The sequence below is a fragment of the Peromyscus californicus genome, unplaced genomic scaffold (assembly GCF_007827085.1).
Source record: "Peromyscus californicus insignis strain IS unplaced genomic scaffold, ASM782708v3 Scaffold_18__1_contigs__length_77618521, whole genome shotgun sequence".
Lineage (NCBI taxonomy): Eukaryota > Metazoa > Chordata > Mammalia > Rodentia > Cricetidae > Peromyscus > Peromyscus californicus.
In genome coordinates, this window is record NW_026294480.1 from 14,805,923 (window position 1) to 14,833,747 (window position 27,825).

At 38.2% G+C, this 27,825-nt stretch overlaps 1 pseudogene; it reads left to right on the top strand.

Moving 5' to 3' along the window:
- Positions 1–1,125: 1,125 nt before the first annotated feature.
- LOC128113818 (60S ribosomal protein L21-like) lies at positions 1,126–27,825 on the top strand (annotated as a pseudogene).

Genomic DNA, 27,825 nt, shown 5'->3' on the forward strand with positions numbered 1-27,825 from the left:
AACAAGTAAAGGGATAGGTTACAGGATCCGGGAGAGGTGAAGTACAGTCCAGCGATGTTCTCTAAAGAACTCTGCTCAGTCTACCATCCAGCATCCAGGATCACCAGGAACCAAGAGAGCTGGCACATCTGGATCTCGGGTCTTGAGGACTCCCATCTCGGCCCCACTTCAGGCAGGTCATAGGTAGGCATGACAGTTACCAGAAGCCTCATTGGGGTAGTACTTTGTGGTCAAAGCTGGAACAGCTAACCACTACAGATGCTGATCATTTGTAAGTGGAACGTTCACTAGGATTACAGATGACGGTCCTTGAGTAGAGAAAAATATCACACTCTGTCTTATTCAGCCATTGATACATAGTAAAGTTTGATTTTTGTTCTTGATTTCTTCATTATTAAGTTATAAGCCAATGTGCCACTTTAAAAGTACAAGAGGGCTGCCCAGATGGCTCACTATAAGGGGACTGGCTGCCAAGTGTGACTGCCTGATTCCCATGGTAGATACAGAGTATTAACTCCCCAAAAGTGTCTTCTGAACTCCACACATGCTCCATGACATGTGTGCACCCATTCCTACTGCTCCCTATATACGTACAATAAATCAGTAAATGAATGCAAAAAGAAATTCAAAAGTGAGAGATTAAGCACTATAGTTTTGGATTTGGACTGCCTCAGAGATCTTGACAGTTAACCTTGACTCTCTACTAATAATGTCTTCACATTTTGATCATGTTTGAAATTTCAGATGCTTCATATTGTAATTACTAAACTATTGGCCACATTACACATAGAAATACTAGATAATATATCTCTTTAAAAACCCACAAATCTATTTGTAATAGCACAAATAGGAAAATGATCAGCAAGATGGAACTATGCTGCTCAAATATTTTAATTGCAAGATCATTTATTTATACATAAAAACAATACTCCCCAGTCTTTTATTTAATTTCATTTTGTCCTTCTCTTAAGATGAGTGCTGTCACTCTCAGTTTGTATGTGAATGTGACCCAAGGAATAAAGAAACATAACTTTGGCTGGTGACATAGAGGAACGGAGCCTGTGCTAACAACGGTGTTACTTCCTCATTCAGTATCTCAGCTTCTCACCCACAGAAACACAGGTAATGCCGGATGTAAGTCCATCCCTAGTGATGCTCTGTCTTGGTGTTCAGGTTGAAAACCCTTGGATAGCTGTTCATTTCACATCTTTCCCTCCCCTTGCAGCCCTCCACCTTTTTCCTTCTCCCCTCCCCCGACCCCGTCTCTTCTTTCCTCTCTCCTCACTTTCAATTTAATGTAGTGGGTTTTGAGGTGGGTTCATATTCTCATAGTGCGTTATGTTGAACACATTCTGCTATGGTCTGAATATTGAAATTCTAAAACTCATAGTGTTGATATGGGGAGGTGATGAGATGGAATATTCAAAAATGGGATAAATTTTCTTATAATTAAAGGAAACGCATTCTTCCTTGTACCACATAACAACACAGGACAGACATGTCAGGCTCTTACTGGACCCTAGTCACTGGAAACAATAGTCTTTCCCTATGTTTTATTTTTGAAGTTAGCTTGCTTTTTTGAGGCACTGCAATATTATGGAGCCCAGACTAGCACTGAACTCACAGTCCTACCTCAATGTCCCTGAGTACTGAAGTTAAAGGTCAGCACGATGAAGACTGGCTGCCTGTCTTCCTTTCAAATGTGTTTAGATTTGTCCTAATCCATGGGTAGGGAGGGGGGTTAGACTTCTAATTCTTTTAGATTCTTTGAAACTAATACTGCATCAATGGCTCACCCACCATGACTAAGGTTTGTCTCCAGATAGGATTATCCAGTGTGTGTGTGTGTGTGTGTGTGTGTGTGTGTGTGTGTGTGTGTGTGTGTGTATGTGTGTATGTGTGTGTGTGTGTGTGTGTGTGTGTGTGTGTGTGTGTGTGTATGTGTGTGTGTGTGTGTGTGTGTGTGTGTGTGTGTAGTACTAGAAACACTAGGTAATCTTTGTCCCCATTAGTCAATGTTCTACCTATTTCTCCAAAAGACAAACACCAGAACACTCTTCAGAATTGTTAATCAATTCATGGATTTTTCTTTAAGGTTTGGTGTATCTTGTGACTCAACATAAAATTGAACAAAATGATTAACTATTTCTGGGACTCAAGGCCTCAGAGTAAGTAAGTAAGTAAGTAAGCATAGTGTCATGAGGTCACAAGGAATGGATACGGATTTCCTCAGCTGTTTGTTGCTAAACTGTGTGCTCCAAGTTTGCTGTCCCAGGAGCTCCTGAGGATTCTCCTCTTTCTACCTCTCATCATGCCATCAGAATTCTGGATTGCAGAAGTTTACCAGCATGTTTGGATTTTGCTTCAGTTTCAGGGATCCAAACTTGGTTGGCAGTCTTACACGGCAAGCAGTTTTATCTACTTAGCCATCTCCCAGTCTGGCTATTACTTGCTTTATGCCATTATTTCTCCTTCAATTATTATTTAGTAGTTACAATGGTAGCAGAAAAAAAAATCCCCGTCTGCCATATAATTCTTCCTCAAATCATCTGTACAAATTGAGTAACTGACTTATTTGGGGGTCAGTGCACACTGTGAAGAAATTCCAGTCTTTGTGTGACAAGGGAACTGTCTTAGACAAGGTTTGCACAGTGAGAGATACTAAGTGATTTACTGATAAGGGGAGGAAACCACACTGAGGAAATCTGTATTCATTCCTTGTGACCTCATGCCATCATACTTATTTACTTACTCTGAGGCCTTGAGTCCCAGAAACATTTAATCATTTTATTCAATTTTATGTTGATTCACAAGACACACCAAACCTTAAAGAAAAATCCATGAATTGATTAACAATTACCTGCCTCCTGTTGTTGGGGAAGATATGGCTGTTTCTAAAATTTTGCCCAATAAATAAATAAATAAATAAACAAACAAACAGATAGGTAGATATCCACTTATCTGTAAATGCAAGGAAGGATCAGCCTTTCTTAAATTTTAAATTTTTTAAATATTTTGTTGTTATTTATAATGTTTGCTTTCATCACGGTCTCTGGACTTTTATCTCTTATTTTCTTTGCAACACTAATCTGATTATTTCAAGCAATATTTCTAATAGATGAGGGACATTTTCTGATAAAACAAAAATGATTGAAATGAACATTGTAAAACTTTTTAAAGTTAAAAAATAACAGGGTTGAAGATGTGAGATTCTGTAGCTTGAGTTTTTCTGCCTGGCCCACAGTCAGGGCAAATCTCTCTCACCTGCTAGTCCCACAACCGCTCAGATCCGACCAAGTAAACACAGAGACTTATATTGATTACAAACTGTATGGCCGTGGCAGGCTTCTTGCTAACTGTTCTTACAGCTTAAATTAATCCATTTCCATTAATCTATACCTTGGCACATGGCTCGTGGCTTACCAGCATCTTCACATGCTGCTTGTCATCGTGGCGGCTGGCAGTGTCTCTCTGACTCAGCCTTCCCCTTCCCAGGTTGATTCTCCTCCTTGTCCTGCCTACACTTCCTGCCTAGCCAATGGCCAATCAGTGTTTTATTTATTGACCAATCAGCAACACATTTGCCATACAGATCATCCCACAGCAAGATTCCCTCCTTCATGTTGGTAGATCAAGAGTTTCTCTTTCTCAATTTGTATCTAGGAAGCCATGTTGTTGAAACTTCAGGGATGAAACCATCCTGACATTTCTTGGAGACACAGTCTCATAGCAGACCTCCTGCTCCTCTGGCTCTTGCAATGTTCCAGGCTCCTCTTGCACAGTGTTCCCTGAGCCTTAGGTACAGTGGTTGTGTTGCCTTGTCTTAGGACTGAGCACCACGTGGTCACTTGTTCTCTGGGTTTCGATTGGTTGTGGTTTTCTGTAATGGTCTCTGTGGCAAAACTCTAGACAGAGGACTATAGGCAACTAAAGAATTCTGAGAGTGGGAGAAATATAATGTTCCCTGGGGAAGAGCCCCTCAACTGGTTATCCAATACCAAATGATGAGGCCTGATAACATACACATATATGTAACATTATGCAGACTAAGTAGTTTATAGTTTTGTATTTAGGGCAGAGAGAAAGTGTATAACAATTAAAGAAAAAGAGACCATGAATAAGAGAAAGAGCAAGGAGGTCTTTATATGGGAAGTGTTGGTGGGAGGGAAAAGGAAGGGGGGAAATGATGTAATTATATTTTAATTTAAAAATATTATTTAAAATAGTCATATATCTTTCAGGATTTGGAATTCCTCTGATGGCCAGATATGCAATATTTTGGGCGATTTTGCGCACGCCTTTAATCCCAGCACTCGGGAGGCAGAGCCAGGCGGATCTCTGTGAGTTCGAGGCCAGCCTGGGCTACCAAGTGAGTTCCAGGACAGGCACAAAGCTACACAGAGAAACCCTGTCTCGAAAAACCAAAAAAAAAAAAAATCTTTAGTCACTAAAATGGCTCCTCAGTAGTTCTTTTTAAAAGAACACACAGAGCTCTTTGAGAAGATCTTGCAGTGGTTAGTATCAGTGTTCCTCACTCGCTGAGCAGTGAGGCATCATTCGCTGTACTGTCCATAAGTTACATCTCTAGCCATCTGGACTTAGATCTTGTTGATGCCATATTCAGCAGCAGGCTGTAGTAGTTAGGAGAGCCAGGCACCATTGATGTTAGTTCTTGAGAAGCAGAGGCAGAAGAGCCATTACCTCAAGGCTCTACCTGGGCTATGTAGCAAGTTCCAGACCAACCTGGAGTATGTAATGAGAGTCCCTCTCCAACCACCATTTCCAGAATGAGAGAGTTATGAAACATGTAATGACCCAATTAATTTTGAATGGAAAATTTCCTAGCTCATTCTGTGCTTCTGTTGGTAAGACTTGTAGCTTTCTTGTCAACAGCCACTGGTTTCACTGCCAAGTATAAAGATAGAGATATAAATATTTTATATATTTTCATCCCTTGGCTCTATTGTGACGTTTAATATTTATTATTTAGTTTACTGTGGTTTTTATTAATATACTTGGATATTGGCTCCAGGGGTATCATGAGATGAGGAAATGAAATAAGCTAATAATTTTTTGAGAACTCTCTTACTTCTGCATGGCCTAATTAAAAAACAGTTTTGGAGACAGATAAGAAAATTAATGAGTGTAACAGGATGTAATATGTGTGATTTTGGAGCAATGCTCAGGACACCCTGGGAACTCATGAGGGCTGTTTAACTCCAGACAGGAAGAGTTCCAGGAAATAACACACGCTTCTGATTAACGCTGCTAAGGTGGAATATGCTTGTGAAGAAGAAGCAGGGAAAGCTGTGCGCAAGGTCAGGAGTAAGGCTCATGTGTGCGGCCGGACACCCGGTGCAGACCTTAGAGCCGCTGAGGGTTTCCACAGACAAACACATGACCCAATAACCTATAGGACAGATTCTGCAACTACAGAATTAGAATGGGCCAAACTGAGTGAAGAACATGCATAAAGTCTCTATTCTTTCAGTAATTTTCATACAAATTTAAAGTTATCTGAAGATAAAGATAATCGTTTTTAAAAAGCAAAAGACGTTTTTTGATGATGTTTTTTCCCCCTAAGTTCAACCACTTCAAAGAGAAATTCAGTGATATCAACCATACCTGTGGAACCAATTTTTCTCAGATCTTTGATAATGAGTTGCTGTGGGATGTTCTGTATGGCAAATGTGTTGCTCTGATTGGTTAATAAATTAAACACTGATTGGCCAGTAGCCAGGCAGGAAGTATAGGCGGGACTAACAGAGAGGAGAATTCTGGGAAGTGGAAGGTTGAGTCAGAGAGACACTGCCAGCCGCCATGACAAGCGAGATGTAAGGTACTGGTAAGCCATGGGCCATGTGGCAACTTATAGACTAATAGAAATGGGTTAATTTAAGATAGAAGAACTAGATAACAAGAAGCCTGAGCCATTAAGCCAAACAGTTTAAATAATATAAGCCTCTGTGTGTTTATTTTATAAATGGGCTGTCGGACTGCCGGGCTTGGTGGGACCTGGAGGAAAATCTCTAGCTACAGTGAGTAAATAATGAAAATGGATTTTATTCATTTTAATTTCAAAATTATTCCGTGGAGGAAAGCCTGAGAAGAAAAATAACTATACATTTCAGGATAAAATTTTAAACTCTTCTGCCATAAGCCTAACTCAGTAGAACCAACTGGCCATGGCTAAAGTATTTCAAAAGCTAGTAAAGAAAATACACCTTTTTACATTTAAACATGAGTCTCTAATGATGTTTTTGTGACAGAAAGATGAGTAATATTGTAAGGCTCCACTAAGGTATCCACGGTAAAGTAGAGAGGGCACAGTCTCCATTGTAAAACTGGCCACATTATCACACAAGTCCTTATAATTATCTTCTACTCTGCATTCTGTGTTTCTTCTGCCCTGAGCTCTTTTCTGAATCAAAATGGAGGGGGAGTGGATCTGAGGAAGAAGGGAGGTAGAGGAGAGCTGGGAGGAACAAGAGGGGAACCGCTGGTGGGGATGTATTGTATGAGAGAAGAATCTATTTTCAATTAAAAAAATTTCCCTTGGCTGTGGCTTTCTTTTAGAAAAACATTTTAAGTTTACTTTATTAATTAAAGACTTCATACAGCATATTTTGACCATGTTCCTTCCGCTCCATCAATGCCTTCTAGATCCCTAGTCACCCAGCTTTATGTTCTTTTTTCCTGTCTTTCTCTTAAAAATAACAAAAAGCAATTAAAATCATAAATAACAAAAATGAGTATTTAAAAAAATAAGCAAAAGGTAAAAAATTAAAAAAGGCAAAATGAAACAAAGCATCCACAAAAACATTTTAAAGTGCATCAGTGAAGGGATGTGGAGGAACACCAGGGAGGTAGCAATGGCAGGTGAAGGGAAAAACTGGAAAGCAGAGCAGGGACAGCACCAAATGTGGATGAAACTTTACGCCAGTGAAAGGCTAAAGTTGTCAAGTGTACTTGCCAATTTCAAGGTCATTGCAAACATTAATCAGAGCAAGATTTTTTTGGATGTCAGCTTCAGGTTTCACCTGGAATCAGTTGTTTCAAAAAATCCAATAACCTATTAGTTTTTGAGTGATGGCTGTGTCGCTGATTGCTTAGTAAAGCCGAACGGACAGTTCACGAATTGATTTCATCCTTACTCAGTAGGACTTTCCTTAGAGAAACGTTGAAATCTTACTGCAATTTTCACCCCTATTTTTATTTTTGGATTTCACCTTTAATAATCCAATACTTTTCTCATTTTAAAGTGGCAGTTCTTCCACTTTCCTGTCTTCCATTGTCCCTCCCTTCTGAATTGCTCAGTGGTACCCCATGTTGCTAACAGCAGCAGCAGATACTGCTTTTTGTCTTCTCTCTTCTTCTAAGAATGAAATGAAATGACTAAGGACCGCTATCAGAGTGAGCTCTGTTCACTGTTGTGCTGGCTTTAACTCTCACAGTCTCAGTAGCTTCTGGTTAAGTTTTGAAGCAATTGTTAAACATGTTCATTATTAAAAATTAACTCACCGGCACATAGCAATGCTTGGTTTCTTGCTTTCCAATTGTACCTCCTTGATCTCCTTTATTGCTCTAGCTAAAACTTCAAGTACTATTTTGCATAGATACAGAGAGAGTGGATGGCCTTGAGGGGGAGGAAGGATTATGGGAGCCAGAGGGGCCCAGGATACTGCAAGAAAACTCACAGAATCAACTAACCTGGGCTCATAGGGTTTCACAGAAACTGAATCGCCAACCAGAAAATTTGCATGGGACTGACCTAGGCCATCTGCACTTATGTTATGATTGTATAGCTTGGTCTTTTTGTAGGATTCCTAACAGAGGGAGCAGAGGCTGTCTCTGACTCTGCTACCTGTATTGGGGACGCTTTCTTCCTGCTGGGTTGCCTCATCCAACCTTAATAGGAGAGGAGGTGCCTAGTCTTACTGCAACTTGATATGCCATGGCTGGCTGATATACATGGGAGGCCTGTCCTTTTCTGAATAGAAAGGAGGAGGAGGAGTAGATAGGGTGGGGGAGGGGAGGTTGTGGGGGAAAAAGGGGGAAACTGTTATCAGGCTGGAAACAATTAGTTAATTAATAAAAATATTCACAACTTCATACACTCACATCACTTATAAAATAAGATGCCCAATATGGAGTACTTATGGGATGGAAGTGTTGCCTACTGTGAAAAAGAGGCACTCAGTGCTTACAGTCGATCTTTCTGGTATTATTTATGTTCTTACATCCATTATATTCAGATAGTGGGATAGTGACAGGACCACATGGTCCGACTCTTCTGTAGGTCATTTTTTGTCTTTTCCTTTAGTGATGTTGGCACGTAATCTTGAAATCAGTGGTGACAGAAGGCTTTGCATTCACATAATAATATTGTCAAGTACTGCAACTCAGAGGTAATGTTTTTGATTGCATTGTAAAAAGTGATGGAGAACATGAAAAAATTGTGTGTCTGTAGCTGCTGCTTGTAGAAGGCATGGTGTGGAGAAAGTATTCTGGTGACCGAAGACTATTACCCAGTCAACAGAGAAACTGTATAAGTTCTTGAGGAGTGAGTGGAATCATAGCTATCCACACCATTGCAATGCCAGCTTACTATGAGGAAGCTAACTTTAACATCAACCAGCATTCATTTTGGTATTACAAAACACTTGCTAATTGCAAAGCCAGGTATATTCATAACTATTTCCCCAAATGAATTTCCTATGAAAAATAATAGTAATGTATAGCTTAGTTAAGAGTCAAATGCTCCATTTTTTGTACCAGCCAAATTTATAATACTTTTAAGTTTGTATAACAATATCTCTGTATATACATGTGTGTATATATATATATGTTGTTTTTAAAAATCTAGTTATGAGAGATATCCCAATATTTTGTTCATATACTAGCTTTCTAATTAAATTTCATGGAAATTCTCTTCCTAAATTGTAGATTCTATTAGAAATTGCTACTATAACACACACACACACACACACACACACACACACACACACACACACACACACACAGAGTCTCATCTCATGTATGCCAACTAGCTATGCAGCAGACAATGACTTTGAAATCCTAATTCTCATACCTCCACTTTCCTGGTGTGGGATTGCAGGCACATATTCTTTCATCTGGCTGTTATATTGACCTTTCTAAAAACCTGCTGGTGGCCAAGTCAGAGGAGCAGCAGGTGGCAGTTGACTTCAGGGTGTCAGCTGTTTTTTTTTTTTTTTTTTTTACTTGCATTCATTGTAATCATTCACTTGACAAACAGAATGTAACCACATTGTAATTTTTATACTGCCTGAAAGATTTTGCTGGGATATATAAGCTGCAAGGGAAAGAATAAATATAGAGTTAAGATGAGTTAGAAGGAAAACATCAAGATTGAAAGAGTTAGAAAGAAAACATCAAGCATGAAAGAAGGAAATTACCAGGAAAATAAAGAATAGAGAATGCAAAAGAAGAAAAAAGAAACAGTCTGAAGGAAACCATCAAGAGAGTGTGTGAGTGTCTTTTTCTCTTACCCCCTCAGACAGAAAAGTCTTAGTATGCTCTGATTCCCTGGATTCTCTTTGAGCCCTGTGCTGGTGGAGGCTGGTACCTTAGGCAGCGATGAAAACCAATGTTTTTTGTTTCTACTCTGTTTCATTGTTGAGACTTCCATTTTATCATTATTTATGATATAATAGTTTCTCTTTCTTTACATACTATAAGCAGAAGTTTCTGTCCTACCAGCAACTCTCAAATACCCAGCAGCTGCTCCCCAAATATTTCACTTGGAGGCTTAATATTACTTATAAATGCTCAGCCACTAGCTTAGGCTGATTAACTAGCTCTTACACTTAAATTAACCCATAATTCTTACCTATGTTTAGCCATGTGGCTTGATATCTTTTCTCAGTGTGACGTTCTCATCTTGCTTCCTCTGCATCTGGCTGGTGACTCCTTATTCCACCCTTCCTCTTCCCAGAATTCTCCTAGTCTGGTTACTCTGCCTATGCTTCCTGCCTGACAATTGACCAATCAGCATTTTATTAAACCAATTAGAGTGACAAATCTTTACAGTGTACCAGAGCATTACCCCACAGCAATATACTTCTTTAAGGTATTCAATTCACAGTGATTTAGCTGAATTTATCTATTAAATTTACCTTGTTCTTGGTGTTTTCCTAGACACCTTCTGTAATAGTTGACCAATGTGTACACATTCAATATGCCATTTGTAGCACTGTACATTATGCCTCATATTTGAATTTCTTCTTATGTGCTTCTCTTATTGTCTTCTAGAGACCCTGGTCTCCCCAGTTCCTGAAAAATATTCAACATAGGCAGTTCCCTCCTTGTAGTTATAACCTACAGTATTACTGGTAGATATTTATCCCACCTGAGGAGAAGAGCCATCACTGAGCTTTTGTTGCTGAATAGGATAGGTCTATTTAGCGTTCTAATAGTTGGAATACAGTCACCAATGGAGGGGTGTCTACGGTGGTCTTGTCAGCCTTTCCTGCATCCCTCTTTGATTTGTTTTTGTTTCTTTCATGGAGTCATTTTTTTTTAGTGCTTTGACTAAGATGTCTAGCTTACAAAACAATGAGACAGCAACTTTCTGTAGTTTAGTGATAGCCGACTTGACTATTTTAAGTCAGCCATCAAACAAATCATCACATATAAAATTGTCATTATGATTATCTAATTGATGTTCCTATTTTAAGAATGATTTATTTTCTCACTTTGTCTATGTGTCTATGCTCATGTGGAGCTGTGTATACATGAGTAAAAGCACCAACAGGAGCAAACAGAACTCCTAGAGATGTGACAGGAGGATGTTATTGGTTAAAATATTAAGGCAACTCCACGTAGTTAAAAGGGAGGTTTATTTAGTGGGGTAACTTAGAAGTGAAGGGATTAGTTACAGGGTCTGGGAAAGGTGTAGCGCAGTCCGGCGGTGTTCTCTGGGAACTCTGCTTGGTCTACTTCCAGGGTCCAGGAACCAAGAGAGCCAGCCCATCCAGATCTCAGGTCTTCAGGGGTCCTCTCTCGGCTCCGCCTTGTAGGCGTGACAGTTACTGAAGCCTCAACGGGAGTGGTACTTCCAGATCAAAGCTGGAATGGCTACCCACTACAGGGTGCAAGCCACTGACTGTGAGTGTTAATAATGGAACTTAGGTCCTCTGCATAAGCAATCAGCAGTCTGAAGAGCCACCTCTTCAGCCCCTATGTAATTTTTAAAAAATTTACATGACATACAATAGTTTTTCTGACAGCAAAGGATATGTTTATTTTGTTCATAATTTTATTTCTTGTGCCAACTATAAAGTAGGACATATAATGGATACTCAGTAAAAATACTTAATTGAACAGTAATCTTATTCTTCTAGAGAGAGTTGCCACTAAAATGGTCAGGATGATTTTTCATAGAATTTTCCACTTGAGAATTCCAGGAAATGCAGGATTTCTGCCAGTCTGTCCTTGTCATGATGAAAAAGGGAATTCCCTTGCTTCAGTGGGATACACGTTTGATGAGAAGGGTCCCTCATTCTCGCATAGGCTAAATTTACTGATTTGGGGTTAAACAGATATGTGCAGAAGCTTGAGAGCGGTGTGGAGAAGATGATGACAGCACCATATGGAAATTGTGTGGTGTCTGGATAGCATGCTGCATTTTAATGTTTAATTTAAGAGTATCTGATTTTGACAGCAAGAATTGAGGATTAAAAAATAGATCTCAAGGATAAATATGGAATAGAAGACTGTGATATTAAAAAAGTCTGTGGCACAAGAACCCATTATAGATGATAGATGTGTGGGTTGTTTTGGTGTGTGTGTGTGTGTGTGTGTGTGTGTGTGTGTGTGTGTGTGTGTGTGTGCATATAGATATAATGGCTCTTTGGAAAAAATAATATTTCACTCCTCTTATTCACTTAGTCTCCCTTCTAAATGCAAATTGTTATTTTACATGTGAGAACTCATTTTTCTGTATTGTATAATGTTTATTTTGAGTTTTCTTTTATTATTGTATTTCTTCTAGACATTCTTGTTAACTGCTTTTTCTTTTCTTTTTTTTTTTTTTTTTTTTTTTTTTTTATTTTTTGAGACAGGGTTTCTCAGTGTAGTTTTAGTGCCTGTCCTGGATCTCACTCTGTAGACCAGGCTGCCCTTGAACTCACAGAGATCCACCTGCCTCTGCCTCTCGAGTGCTGAGATTAAAGGTGTGTGCCACCACCACCCGGCTTTGTTGACTGTTTTTAATTTCAAATAAACATGGTATTTACATCATTGCAATGGTATTTTAGACATAATTGTTTTATATGATTAGATTGACATAAGGAGTTAGACAAAACAATGAGATAATGCCAGAGGAACATGTCTTATATTAGTATCTCATGTCATTAACATTAAGTAGATAAAAAATTCCATTATAAAATACTTTTAATAAGTTTATATATATATAAAGTATATACTTTGTTATAAAGGAATATTTTATTAGTGAGTATACTAAATGTGTATGTTTTTCTATTTCTTGCCAACTAGTTATAGTTATTTACTGTGATGTTAGCATATCTATGTAAGTATGACATCATTTGATAAAACAAATTTAAGTAATATCTACAATACTTTATATATAAAACTTAGAAAATTTTATAATATAAAGTACATATACATACACACATATATCTCCAGTATTGCATGATTCCAAAAACTAAGAAACTCAAATAAATTTATTTTTATGCATTTAGAAATAAAATTAGAAAACGGTTCTATTAAGTACACCTACATAAACACACATACACACACATACACACACACACACAGACACACACATATACCACCAATATCTCACATATGTACTTTGGCAAATGCTAGTGACATCACTGAAATAAAGTACAATGCTTTGGAAGCTATTATTGCCCAATATAATTGAAATTTGAGCTTAAATCCAACCCTTGAGAGATTTTGGTTCAAGGAAGATAATGTCCAATTCTCTAAGGATAATTTCAATCAAAGTTAAGTAGTCATCGGTTTCTGTGAATTTCATAACATTTTCCTTAATGGTACTTTTGAAATGCAAATGAAAATAACAATGATGTCTCATCATCTCTATTTTATTTTACATGTATGAGTATTTTGCCTGCATGTATGATGATGCACCATGTGTGTGCAGTGCCCATTGAGACCAGAAGAAAACTTTGGATCCCCTAGAACTGGAGTTCCAGATAGTCTCAACTGTTTTATGGGGACTGGGATTGAATCTGGATCCTCTATAAAGAGCAGCAAGTGCTCTGACCACTTAGCAACCTCTACAACCCCTCATTTCCTCTAGTTTTATAGGACAGATTTAGTGTTTGGAGTTGTTTCCAAAAGGAAATTATTATTACTGTTTTTACTTTCTTTTTATTCATTCTCTGTGCCTTTTGCATCATGTATCTTGATCCCATTCATTTCCCCATCCCTTTGCATCCACCCTCTGTCCCTGAATCTCCCTGTGCCCCAAGAAAAACCCCAAAATTTAAAAGAAAAAAGTGGGGCAAAGGGAAAATAATAAAAATCTCATCATGGAAGCTGCAGTGTGATACAGTGAGTCACGCAGTAAACCTCTTTATCCACCTATCTTTACTTGTAAGTGTTCATTTCAAAGAGTGATTGGTCTGGTTTGAGGCCTCCGGCTTCTGGGGCACTGTTGATGCTAGACCCTCACTAGAACTCTTCTTGGATGTCCTGTTGTTGTCCTGTGTTGTGGAGATCCTGCAGCATTGGGTCTATGGGTGAGGTCCCTTCACATGCTCCGGCAGATCACAGATGGGGTGGATGCTGGGGCAGGCCAAGTCAGAACTCTGGGTCTGGGCCTGGGCAGCCGCAGGGTTGGTCTGCCCACTAGTTCTCCCCTGTCCTCACCACCAGGGTGAGCTCTCCAGCGTTGCCCTCCCTAATTCACTTCTCCCAGCAATGAGCAAGGGATGGGACCAATTCTCCTGCTTTCATGCCCTCAGGGCTGGCTCTCCCACACCTGCACCATCAGGAACAAACTCTATTGTGTTGCCCAGGTAAGGTACAGGGCCTAGTCTCCTGGGTGTTACAGCTTGTGGGGATCAGGGCCAGCTCTCCCACCTGCCTCAGGCATTGATTGGGGTGGGTGAACGGGGAGGGCATATCTTCCCAGTCCTTGTGGCCATATGGCAGATGAGGGGTGGGGCTAGGACTCCTGTGCTCCCTCCTTTGGGGCTGGCTCACCCACACCTCCACCAACAGGGTTGGCTCTATTGTGGTGCCCAGGTGAGGTGCAGGACCTGTTCTCCCAAGTGTTGCGGCTGGTGGGGGGCAAGGACAGCTCTCCCACTCTTGTGACCTCAGGGCCAGTTCTCACACCTGCCTCAGGCCAGAAAGGAAATTATTAGCAAACAAAATCCCCACAGTCTAAGATATTACCAGGTATTTTCACCTCTTCTATTTTATATGACCCAGAGAAATAAAGTAAGCCATTATCTTTGGAAATGTCACACTGAATTTTCAAAAACAGTAGGAGTTAGAAAGATGAATCTTTACCTTGTGAATTATTAAACACATTAAGCCTTGGTTTAAGACACAAAGTACTCAGGAAAAACAAAAAGATTAAAAAAATCTTCCTGTACATTTCCAAAGAGTTCATTGCGTACGTCATCCCAGGCTAGAGACTAAACAGCAGAGGCGAGGGTTGCTGTCATCAGTCATCCAGGGAGAAGAGAATCCAACAGGACAGAATGGGCTGCACTATCAGCTCTCTCCCCAAAGACCCTTAAGCAGAAAACTCAGAGCTGGCCATGAGCTTCATGGAAAAGCCTGAACTAGGGATGAATAAAATCCCTGTTGCATTTATACAAATCTATTAATTGTATAATATTTTAGAAGACACCATCTTAATCGCTGTGACCAATCTTAAGAATGTAGCTGTACATGAAGGGTCGTAAACAATGTACACGACAAATTCCCTCAGATACTACAGTATTTGAGACTAATGCAACATACATCATTAGGGACGTTGTGCTTTCACTGAGAGGGAAATAGAGAAAAATGCGACATTATCCGAAAACAGAGAACTCGATACACACAGCAGATTCAGCGCAGCATTGCCTTTCCTGTTCCGATGTCTGTGTGATACCCGGAACCTTAGCTCATCTCTGTACATGGACGTGAGCACTGGGGGACTGAGCTGGAACTGAGTTGCTGTCATTCATCCGTTCTTGTCAAACTGCAATCACTGGAGTTACTCAGGTGCTTCTGAAGGTTTATGCTCACTACATTCACACCAGTGTTCTTCTGTGAGGCACCAGGAGAACAAATTTAACCCAGACCACACGTGGATTGTTAATTTCAGTGACACTCAGGAAAAAGTACAGCTGTTACTGCTTTAAAAACGCAGCGGATATTCACAAGGGATCCGTAGGACCAACCTATTAACTGTAGGTTGTAATAACAACTACGCAAGCTTAATTCAAACAAGAATTCAAAACAGGTAAGAAAATCTAAAGACGATCTTCAAACCTAACATCCTGCACTTAGATACCAGTGAAAACTCGTTAACAGTTTCCAAAATGGACCACAAAATAAATACAGCACAATTCCCAAATTATAAATAAATGAATAGTATTTATGGATTCAGAATACAGTACAGGTAGAAAAGAAGAAAAAAAAATCTTCATAATTTCCCAGAAAGATTGTAGACAGGTTTTTGGGAATCTCCCAGGAGAAAACTAAATCTGCAAGGAACAGTCTTAAGACACAGATAACAGAATGGCAAACACTGTATTCACAAACTGTAGAATGATGGAAAGTATGTGCACAGGAGAAGAACAGAGCAAAGGGGCAAATTATACATATTCAAATACGAATTTATCCAGCGGTTTCAGAAATCACACAGTTGGGACACAGTTGGGGAACACACACCATCACGCAATAGAAAATGTCCTTTTACTTCAAATACACATGAAATATTTAAAAACATATAGCACAAACAATGTTATCAAAAAGGCACAGAACGAGAGAGGGAGCCAATATTTAAAGAACCACAACAGAAAATTTTTAAAAGCAAGTATGAAAATCTAAGTCAAATGGATGGGTTAGCAGAAATACAAAAATTAATAGTACTAGTCTAAGAAAAAGCACACATTACTAGTAGATGAGTAACATGAAAATGTTTAGCACATACCCAAATATCAATCTAATTAAGGTTTTTATTTAGCCATCACTGCAAACAGTCTTTTCAGGATATATGTTTTTCTGATTTTTGCATAAAATATATCCTTTTCTCATGTCACTTGTGATCGGTATATATCATATTTACCTTTTGCAATATCTTAAAATGTGACTTCCTTGTTACCTTATGTTCTTGAAGCCTATACCAAGGACATTTAAGCTGTGTACTAAATGCCTGGGCTTTCAGTTCTGAATATATTGCCCAAGAAGATTAAAATACCTTTAAGGTATACACCTTCTATTTTTTTATACTTAGTATTAATCCATTTTGTCTTCCTGCTGATCTCCTGTTTGTACAGGCTGTAGACTAGCACCCACAGACATCTGTTTTTTGACCATTACTGAGCCTCCTATATTCTGTTGTATCTCATCACCTCACTGATGAAAACTCATTTATTTGAATTTTTTTGCATGGATGGGAGGAGTTATTGGCAGTTGATGGCTGCTGAGGAGGGAGAGAGTCACCTTTCTTTGAGAACATGACCTCTGGTAGGCTGTTAGTGTTTATAAGCAGCACTAATTAAACTCAGAGGTTATAAATATATAAAAAGTAAGTAAAAAGAAGTGATGAAATTGGGTGGTGATGGCATCAGAGGCATTAGAGAGTATTTGAAGGAAATAGTTATGGAAAGATATGATGAACAACCATAATAAAAATATATATAACTTACAAAGAGTTAAAGGGGATTATTAAAAAAAAAAAAACATTTGCTAGGGCTGAGTATCAACTAAGTGATGAAATGCTTGAGTAGGGTGCACAAGACACTCAGTTCAATCTACAGCACAAAACACTAGCCTGATACCATGTCCTAAATGGCCTCAGGTACAATAAACTGATTGTAAGTGAAGTTTTACATATTACAGGTGGTATCAGAAAGCAAGATTTCCAGTGCTTATTTTTCTTTTACAATGTTTATTATTTGTTGTAAAGGACCAGCATGCTCAGTAATTCAAGAGAAACACAGATAAACACACAACGATGGGATTCAGAGACTAAGAATGAATGGACACATTTCAAAAGAAATTAAATCTCATTAAGAAATTTATGACAAGGTAATTGAAATATTATGATGAAAATTTCCATCTCAGGTAGTCTAACAAAATAACCACATTCACACACATTTAGAAGTACTGAAATTGGATATGCTATTTGAAAACTTAGTTTTCCAATTAGTTTTTCAAAATTAAAACACCTTTGACCTGGGAGTCGTACTTGTAGGAATTTACCTAACAAACTCACTCAAACACCTACCCAGAGGAATTTTAGTGCATCTTTATAATTAACATTTAAGTGATCTTAATTTTCATAAAGAGGTTCTAATTAGGTAAATTTGGGGCAATTTAAACTATGAGGTACTACCTCAGCAATCAGAAAAGAATTTGTAACCCATGGACACAAAAGGTGAAATATGATGAGAGAGGTTGGAAGTGATGGAAGCCCTCTTTTCATTAGGCTGAATTTTTATGATTAAATTAAACTATAAGATTTTAAAGTCCAATAAAAATAATATTAAATCAGTTTACAAATTTTAGATAAGTTATAATTGTGGGGTAAATACTAGAATAGGATGGAATGGAATGCAGAGACAAGTTTAGTTTGATTTGCTAGTATTATGATATTTTACTTCATGCTTGGAGTTGAAGTGAGCTTTTATTTTTTACCTACTTAAAGCAGTGTTTTCCTTCTACTTTTAAGAAACAACAATAAAAATATCAGTATTAATTAATCTTAAAAGCCAAATGTCCTTTCAAGTTTTAGTTCTTTATATAAAAATAAGTAAGCAATTCATCTCATTAGTGTGTGAATGTGTTTCGTCTTGAACAAATTTAAACATATATGTATTCTAAATACTTTAAAAAATGTTTTAAATAATTTATTATCAGTAAATGTTTGAGTTGTATACCTATGTATATATCTATATCATCTAGAGTCATATAAAAAGTCCTCAGGCAAAAGGGGTTCTTGGTAAAATTTTTAAGACACCCTATTCTCAGCAACACCTCCAGTCTTTATTTTCATAATGTATGTGTGGACCCAGAAATTTTGAATTAACTTTCTTTATCCTGTCTATATTGTTGGGCTATCCTTGAACTTTATAAATAAGAAGATTTCAGGTCACCCTCGCTAAGAAGGCATCTTTGTGTTCCTGTTAGCACAGCTAAGGACTTTGCTTATCAACAGTCATTTCCTTAGGCACTCAGTTATGACTTTAAAACAATTTCTTAAAAGGCTATAACATGTGAATATCCCAACAGCAAATTGACATAAAATTGGAGAAAATATACTAAACTTGGGAAGGGCAAGAATAGAACAATGATGACATTAGTGTTAGAGAAACTAACTCAATAACTTCAGAGGCAGGCGGATCTCTGTGAGTTCGAGGCCAGCCTGGTCTACAAAGTGAGTTCCAGAAAAGGCGCAAAGCTACACAGAGAAACCCTGTCTTGAAAAACAAAAACAACAACAACAACAACAAAAAATCCAAAAAAAAACCCAAAACAAAACAAAAAAGCATACATGAAACATAACTTTCTTTTAAAAATTGTATTGCAGTAATTTCAGTCACTTAATGTGTGTATGTGGGGTGTGTGTGTGCCATGGTGCACACGTGATGGTCACAGGGTAACTTGCAGAAGTCTCTTGGTTCTCTCCATTTTGTTTGGGTCACCAGGGTCAAGTTTAGACCTTCAGGGTTGCCAGCAATTACTTTCACCTTTTTTCCAGCTCTGAAACATGATTATCTAGTAACAGATGAACAGGAGAAACTGGAAATCTGCCTATTGTAATTTCACATGCATCAAGTTAACTTTTTTTTCATTTATACCTTCAAATGTTTAATAAGTCAGTTTTATTCCAACAATTTGTTGATATGCTAGAATTTACTAGTTGCCTAAAATGGATCTTCAGGTTTTATTTTTCTTTTAAGAATATAAATCTTATTTTTTAAATATATGTGAAACAAGAAACAAAACAACACTTTTCTCATGTGTCTTAAAAAACATTCAGTTTACCTGATAAGACAAAACACATTGGAGGGATTTTCAATAAACCGTCTTTTTATCTGAAGTTCTAAAGGATTATACATAAAAAGTTTACAGACCAAAATTTTTCAGGGTCACTCATAACATGATCAAAATTAACCCTGTTAAGAACTGGTCACATGTTCACGATGGCCACATGACTGCACCAGCATTTGGATTTACCATGAAGCTTTTTCCACATCACAAAAAATACTTGTCACAACTTACTAGTATCATATTAAGTATTAACAGTGACAAATAGATATTTTGATAACAGATCACCAAATAAATTTATCTGTTAGAATAAACTAAAATTTAACATATTTAACATTTTTTTTTTTGCATTGCTTGGAACTCCTCATGAAATCTAGGCTGTCCTCAAACTCATATCATCTTGATGTCTCAGCCTCCCAGGCACATGCTATTCCCAGCTAATATATTTTAATTTAATTCATACCATACTTTGTCTTTATAGAATATTTGTGTGATTTGGTCTATTTTATTTTTTTGGGGGGGGGTTGTTTAGTATGATTTCAGAATGAATAACTGATCTAGCAAATCTAGTTTGTCATTTTCAAGGGACAATATATGATTGAAAAGACATGGAAAAATATGAAAGAAATGGAAGGTAAATATTGAAATAGTTAATCAAGTTTATAAATGGGAGCAAATGTTCTGAAAGCAAACACCAGTATTTCATTAGTTTGAAAGCCTTAATTCTTATACAGTATTTAATGAAATGAGTTTTGTAAAAAACAACCTTTTTTGGCATGGATACTATCAGATAAACTTCTAAATTGGTGTTTCTAAATAATGAACTTTCATTTCGCTTGGTCTGCTTGGGATTTTACTCATCTAGTCTTACTATAATCGCTTCTCTTGATCTTCTATTTAAACTAAAGTTTTTGTTTCCAAGGAATATGAAATTTAATTGTTGTTATCAGTTTTAATAACTACCATTAGCTTTGTTCCTGTTAGTGAGATTTGCATTTTTACAGAAATTAACTTTCATGTTAGTAGTGAATTATTAGTACTCATCTAGTTGATTTCTTTGGAATGATTTCTTTTTTTTTCTTTAGGAATTATTTACAAAGAACAGGTGATAGATAACCTTGATATACTTCATGTTTTATTCTGGTTCCTCTGTATGTGAAAAGAGTGATAGGCAGTCTGTGGACCTACTATTATATAAAAATAGCTAGTCTTTCCCATAATTACAGACCTGAGTTGTACAAAGTTCTTATTCAACAACTACAAAATTTTAATAGCTTTAGACACAAATTGAGGCATAAATATGAATTAAAACACATGGATAGCCGGGCGGTGGTGGCACACGCCTTTAATCCCAGCACGCGGGAGGCAAAAGGCAGGCGGATCTCTGTGAGTTTGAGGCCAGCCTGGTCTACAGAGCGAGATCCAGGAAAGGAGCAAAGCTACACAGAGAAACCCTGTCTCGAAAAAACAAACAACAAATGAACAAACCACCCCCCAAAACAAAAAAAAAAAAAAACCCACGTGGATAAAGATTAAATATTGGGTCCTCCGCACACCATGCATTAATTACATTTCTACTGTATAGTTGCACAAATGAATGAGGACTGTAACACAGGACTGATATCACAAGGCCTCCACACTTAGTTTTTCAGAAAATAACTAGAACTTTAGCACAGACTTTATATCAAGTCAGACTTTGAAATTCTGAAATGGAGAGGCCAGAAGGATATGCTGGGTACTATGTTGTAGGCAAGGCTGAAACCTGGCACAAAGAGACTATTCTTTCTTTCTGGCTTATAGTAAAACATCCAAGACCAGCTTGGGTCTTCACCTACACTCCCTGGCTTGTTTTGCTGCCCATTCTCTTACTAAAATTCTTTGGCATACATCCCACTAGAATCCTCACGAATTACCCCTTGAAAGATTTCTATTTGGTATAGTGGTAGACAGCTTTAACTAGAAATACACTTAAGTCATGCTTGGTGTTGAGAGGTAATCAACGCAGCACAATTTTACATTTTCCTCAAATGCCAAACCAGGAAAGGAAATATTTTGACTATAAATTTAAGATGAGACTGAGTGAGTGGTGGTTGGGATGGTTCCTTGTTATTGATGATCATCATCACTACAAGAGAACAAAGACAGGAACACAGACGGCAAGGAGGCTGTAAACTATTTGACTGTCCTTGTGACTTCTGAAACTGAGGAAATCGGGTTCAAAAGAGCCAGTCCACAAGGGGACTATTTCAGAGTTTAGTGGGAGTCAATAGCATTTGAACTATTTGATTGGGCAATCTCTCACATATTTTGTTTTGAAAGTTCTTTATAGTAGTAGCTGTGACAGACTACCATAGACTTACTGTCTTAAACAACACAAATTAGTTTGTAGTGTTGAAAGCTAGAAATTCCCTGCAGGCTTCAATGGGCTAAAATCAAGGTGTTAGAAAGACTGGCTTACTTTTGAAAATCTCTAGCAGACATGTCTAACCTTTTGAAACTGGGAAACAGCATTGACATCTACAAAGTTGATTGTGGCATTCCACACAATTGAGTTATAAATCACATTTTAAAGTAAGTTTATGATTTTGCGTTTGGTGATGTCCATCACTGTCCCAGTGTATGCCCCTCCTGCTTCTAGAGATAATTTTATTCTTCACTGTTAGATTTCAGCTTCTAGATTTCATGGATCAGGTAGATGCCGCTCATTTCTTGATATCTCTGTTTTCAAAATTATGATAACAGACTGAGTTTTAGCAAATCTTTTCTGGCCCTGATCACAGATGGAGAAAGTCCTCTACTTGTAAGAATGCTGAGATTAGATTGTGTTCTGTCTCATGATCCACTGTAACCTTGAATCTAAAGGTCTGAGCTGCAATCATACTTGTAGAAATCTTTTCCCCTATAAAGTATCATATTTATGGGTTATGGGGACCAAGATGTATACTTGGCCATAATTCTACCTACCACATTGCTATTAGCTATGTGCAGTCTCCAGAATAGTCACTTTAAGTCATTGGTAATTCTACAATGTTTTACCTTACTAAATAATAGTTTATATCTATGAACTACATGTTTTGGAATTTTTCAGACTAATAATGTAAATATAAAGATAATCTCTAATTAGCAACTTTTTTTGCATGAAGCACAACAATCTTTTATAATGCTGGAGTTACAACATTGTAGAAGTCTCAGTGAGAATTTTAAAAGGGTTGGAAAATAGTCTAGGAGACAAATCAAACAGACAATATGTCAACATTGTCACATGAAATATTTTCATTTCTACTGAAATAAAGTAGCATAGAGGAATTTCAATACAATGTTTGTATATCATAAAATGTCATTAATAAAAGGCATACTATCAATTGCAATGTTCTCTTTGTCGATAAGATCCTTCATACTCTTTCTCCTCTAGGCTTTATATAAGTTAAACATCACTTATTTGAAAATTTATTTATTTATTCATTCTAATATGTGCTGACTCAGAAACTATCACTCCTAATACTGTGCAATAAGTAGAAAATTCTATACCTGACCTCATGGGATGAGTATCAGTCAAAACATGGATGTACACTGTGGAACCGCATCACTGTCAGATGGTAAGTGTAAGGGAGGTTTGATACATTCAAGACTTTCATGTTTAGACTTGGGCTCCATCTACAAGGTAGTTCATTATTTATGTGTAAGTATTCCAAAATCTAAACAGAAGCCTACGCAAAACACTTCTGACCTCCACTTTTTCAGTTCAGAGATAGACACTCCTGTGTATATTCCGGATGATGTGTACAGTCAAAGTTCCTTTTCTCGCATTGGTACACATGGAATTTCAGTACCAGGGTCAGATTAACCCCCATCAGGGGAGTTTCTGTTGCAGTAGATGGCTATTAACACAGAGATCCACAAGTGGTCAAGATGCAGAGAAAATTGACTGTGGAATGCTTAGCCCTCAATGGGACATCTGTATCAAACCCCTCCTCTGCAGGTTCAGGGAGAATTGCAGAAGAGAAGGCTGAAAAACTGTAAGAGCCAGAGGAGGTGGATGACTTGAAGGCAACTGCTTTCTGGACACAGCATTTGAGCTTCTTACCAGACATGGAACCTTTTTCAATGGCGTGCATACTATGCCAAGAGATATTTTCCTAGGAAAATCTCCTTCCATAGAATATGCTGTCATGCTTGCTCATACACCTTTTGCAGTGGGGGGATTTTCCTCCCTTTTATCAGAGCAGGGACTATAAACATTTGACCAAAGATTCCTTTTCTCCTACCTATTAAGCAGCCCAGTTGTTCCTCAGCAGGAGTTTCCACTGAGCCTCCCGGCTCAGCCTACACAGCACCTCAGCAAGGAGACAATGAGCCCAAGCCCACCTGACAGCTTCTTTCTTACTTCTCAACAGACAGCAGGAGCCCTATTTGGATTGATTTCCCTCTTCCTCCAGGTCGATAGAAGACTAATGGGCAACTGGCCCCAGTGAGTAAGTAATGCACATCCATCTCTTATTGTGAACAGTGGGTTAGAGCCTGGAACTATGGATGAAGAAAGATGAATTAGGAATCAGCCTAATCTCAAGGGGATTGCTAGCATATAGGCAGACCTCCCTTTTTGGAGAAAGACATTCTGTTTATGATCCTGCACTTTTCTGGTTAGGAATAAATTTGCCTTTATCATTCTGTAATTTGTCACAGAGTATGAGGGCCACTCTATCTTTAAAACTCTGAAATTTAGACAAATGTCTACACTATCCTACAAAACCATTGCAAATATCGTTGAGACATTACTAATGCTTTTTGCCCAGGGGATGGGCAAAATGGGCAATTATTTCCTAATATTGTTTCTCATTGATGTCTCCTCTGCATAAACCTTACTATTGGGTTTCATTTTGCATCTTTCTGTATTATGAAAACAAAATTGTATATTTTCCTAACTATCTTTTAAGGAATCAATTCCTGTGTCCTCTTGTATTTAGGAACAAATATTCATTTTGGTGTCTGTGGTAATGGGAAATTATAACTGAAGGAGGATTAGAATTTTTTTTTTTTGGTTTTTTTCGAGACAGGGTTTCTCTGTGTAGCTTTGCGCCTCTCCTGGAACTCACTTGGTAGCCCAGGCTGGCCTCGAACTCACAGAGATCCGCCTGCCTCTGCCTCCCAAGTGCTGGGATTAAAGGCGTGCGCCACCACCGCTCGGCGAGGATTAGAATTTTTCTCAGTGATAGAAATATAACTCACTGCTATTTCTCATTAGAACAGTGCTAGTGTGACATTAGTCTTAGAGAAATAGAGGTAACTTTCTCATACCTAGGAAAGTGCAAACATAATAATCTGAATGAATCTCAGATATCTATTTTCCCCCAAACAAGAAAATTTTAAGACTGTATTATTATCAAAATCACAAATACTTTGTAACAAAACTATAATATGTTGAAAAATATCACTGGGTACAAAGTCATACTTACTTATGTCTGCAGTACCTGAAATCAGCCCTGCATTAAATCTGGCTACTCTGGAATTCACTGTTTTGATTAATAATTCTTCCTCTGGGTCTTGGTGTGTGGTGGCATCTGAGCTCACATCTCCCAGGAAGGCATAAATGAAGGAAAGAGGCTGAGCAACCTTCATGTGTATAGTTTACAGAGCTCAGCCAGTAGCCTGTAGAGTCAGGCAAAATGCTACTGGTTGGTGCTTCCTCCATTTTAAAAACCTGCCCCCACTGGTGCTTCTGCTTAGAGAACTTGGCTTAATGTCTTTCCAAATGTCTAACTTCATTTACTTTTGGGGTCTATTCAGAAACTCAGAATTAGTCCTTTATAGAGCCATGGAGAATAATTTTGTAATGACAATAGATTTGGGATACTCGGTTGCTCAAAAACTATAAGATCATTTGTAGAACTGTTGGATGATGAGTTGATCAGTTTGATGGAGATCTTGATCCACCCCACCCCAATGAAGAATACCTGGAGCTTTATAAACTGTTTGATATAAGCAAGATTAATTTTAAAGATGATTTCTTCTTGGCCCCAAATTCTAATCTCATAAAAATATGGACTCATATCTTGATTTTTGTGGAAGCTGGTTTCTGTTTTCTTAACCGTTCTCTGAGAAAGGAATGCTCACTTAGTGCAAAGTAAACCTATGTTGAGGTTGAATGAGTTCATAAATAAAAATGTGCCTTGAACATATACAGTAACATAAATATTCATTGTAATTAAGGAGGCAGTACAGGACCCGACAGCGTCCAGATATTCAATTCAACTTAAATCTAATTAGAAGGTTTAACATTTGAAATATGTAGCTGCACTAGTCAGCATTCCTAAAAGACGGTGGTCAGGTGCAGTGAACAGATAATACTATGCACTTAAGTGATTAAGAATAGTTGGATCGACCATGGCTAAGCCCCGGGTGGATCTCTGGGAGTCCAATTAGCGAGAAAGAGGAGGGTTTATATGAGCGAGAATTGTTGAGATCAAGGTTGGATAAAGCACAGGGACAAATAGCCAAACGAATGGAAACACATGAACTATGAACCAATGGCTGAGGGGCCCCCAACTGGATCAGGCCCTCTGAATGGGTGAGACAGTTGATTGGCTTGATCTGTTTGGGAGGCATCCAGGCAGTGGGACCGGGTCCTGTGCTCATTGCATGAGTTGGCTGTTTGAAACCTGGGGCCTATGCAGGGTCGCTTAGCTTGGCCTGGGAGGAGGGGACTGGACCTACCTGGACTGAGTCTACCAGGTTGATCTCAGTCCGCAGGGGAGGCTTTGCCCTGAAGGAGGTGGGAATGGGGGGAGGGCTGGGGAGAAGGTGATGGGGTGGGAGGGGGGAGAACAAGGGAATCCGTGGCTGATATGTAGAACTGAATTGTATTGCAAAATAAAAATAAAAATAAAAATAAAAGGATAGTCGGATCAAGAACCTGGAATACCATGTTTCAGAATTAGTTAAGTCATCTATTAAACCACAGCCATGCTGGTGCAAGGATTTAATTTTGGTTAACCATAAGAAAATCTGTGTCGTTTAATATCATCAACATGTGACTGACTTGAAATAGTACTTTCTTGGTGACATGAAAATTGTGGTGTTATAATGAGGAACACATTCTTATTAAAGAAGCCATGTGAAGGTGGTGTTCTGGAAGGATCTAAAACATCTTCTGGGTTTGTCCTTGCTGGTTACAACAATCTTGCTCTCAATGGTTAAGGAGGATTCATCTGCTCTAAGCTGCACGTGAATCTGATAGATAAAAATTTCTTGCATCCAGCACAATAGAATTAATGTTTGTTTTCTTAGATAACAGATATGGATACATAACTGATATGATATGCATACCCATATTTGAATGCAAATGTGAACTTGCTTCAAAATGAATTCTTGGAAGAAGCCCAAATACAAAAGAAAAGTCACAGTTTTCTAGATCAATGTCTGAACTGATTACTGAGAAACTTACTGAATACCAGATATCCATTTTAACTTCCCAATTCCATTTTAAGACGAAGGGAATTCAGCTGATAGGGACTTAGGAGTTTTTTTTTTTTTTTTTTTTTTTTTTCAGTGTTTGTTCTTTGGGCTGCTCCTGTGCGGTCCAGTATGTAGACAACACACACAGGCTGCAAAGCCTTTGGAAAGTAAGGGCCTCCTGCTATGTACTCTTGGGCCAGGTTGATTGGTTAATCTCACGTATTCAAGCCATTCTCCTGAACTAGAGCAGAATAGATTAAGAGTGTGGGCATTCAGCTGCAGCAACTCATTTTCCTAGAACCAATCCTTGCATGTAACTAGAATTACCAATCTGACCACTGCTCTCTTAGTTTCTTCTGGGGACCTTTGTTGTCTTCTTCTGGCTCTGTGTTTGGGGTAGCCTTAGTCTATAAGAGGAGTTTCTAAGATTTGACTGTGTTATTATATATTAGTCTTGATTTGGGAACAGTAAGAAATCTTTACCTCTGCACATGCACAGAAATCAAATTTTCTACTGATATATTTAAATCTTGGTGTTAGAGGAAAGATACTCTTCTTAAGTATTCTTATATACTGATTCCATTAAGAAGATTTGGGGAACCTTCCTTTAGGCCATGGCAGCCATCTTCCAGTAGGTCACCAAAACGACAAACACAAAGGGAAAGAAGAGGGGCGCTTGCTCTATGTTCATTAGGCCTTTTAGGAAACATGGAGTTGTTCCTTTGGCCACATACATGAGACTCTACAAGAAGGGTGATATTGTAGACATCAAGGGGATGGACATTGTTCAAAAAAGAATGCCCAATAAGTGTTAGCCCAGCTAAACCGGAAGTCTACAACATTACCCAGCATTCCATGGGTATCATTGTAAACAAGCAAGTCAAGGGCAAGACTCTTGCCAAGAGAATTAATGGAAGGACTTAGCACATCAAGCACTCTAAGAGCTGAGACAGCCTTCTGAAGTGGGTGAAGGAAAATGACCAGGGGAAAAAGGAAGGTCAAAGGAAGAACACCTGGGTTTAGCTGAAGCGCCAGCCCGCTCCGCCCAGAGAAGCACACTTTGTGAGGACCAATTGGAAGGAACCTGAGGTGCTGGAGTCCATTCCATATGAATTCATGGAGTAA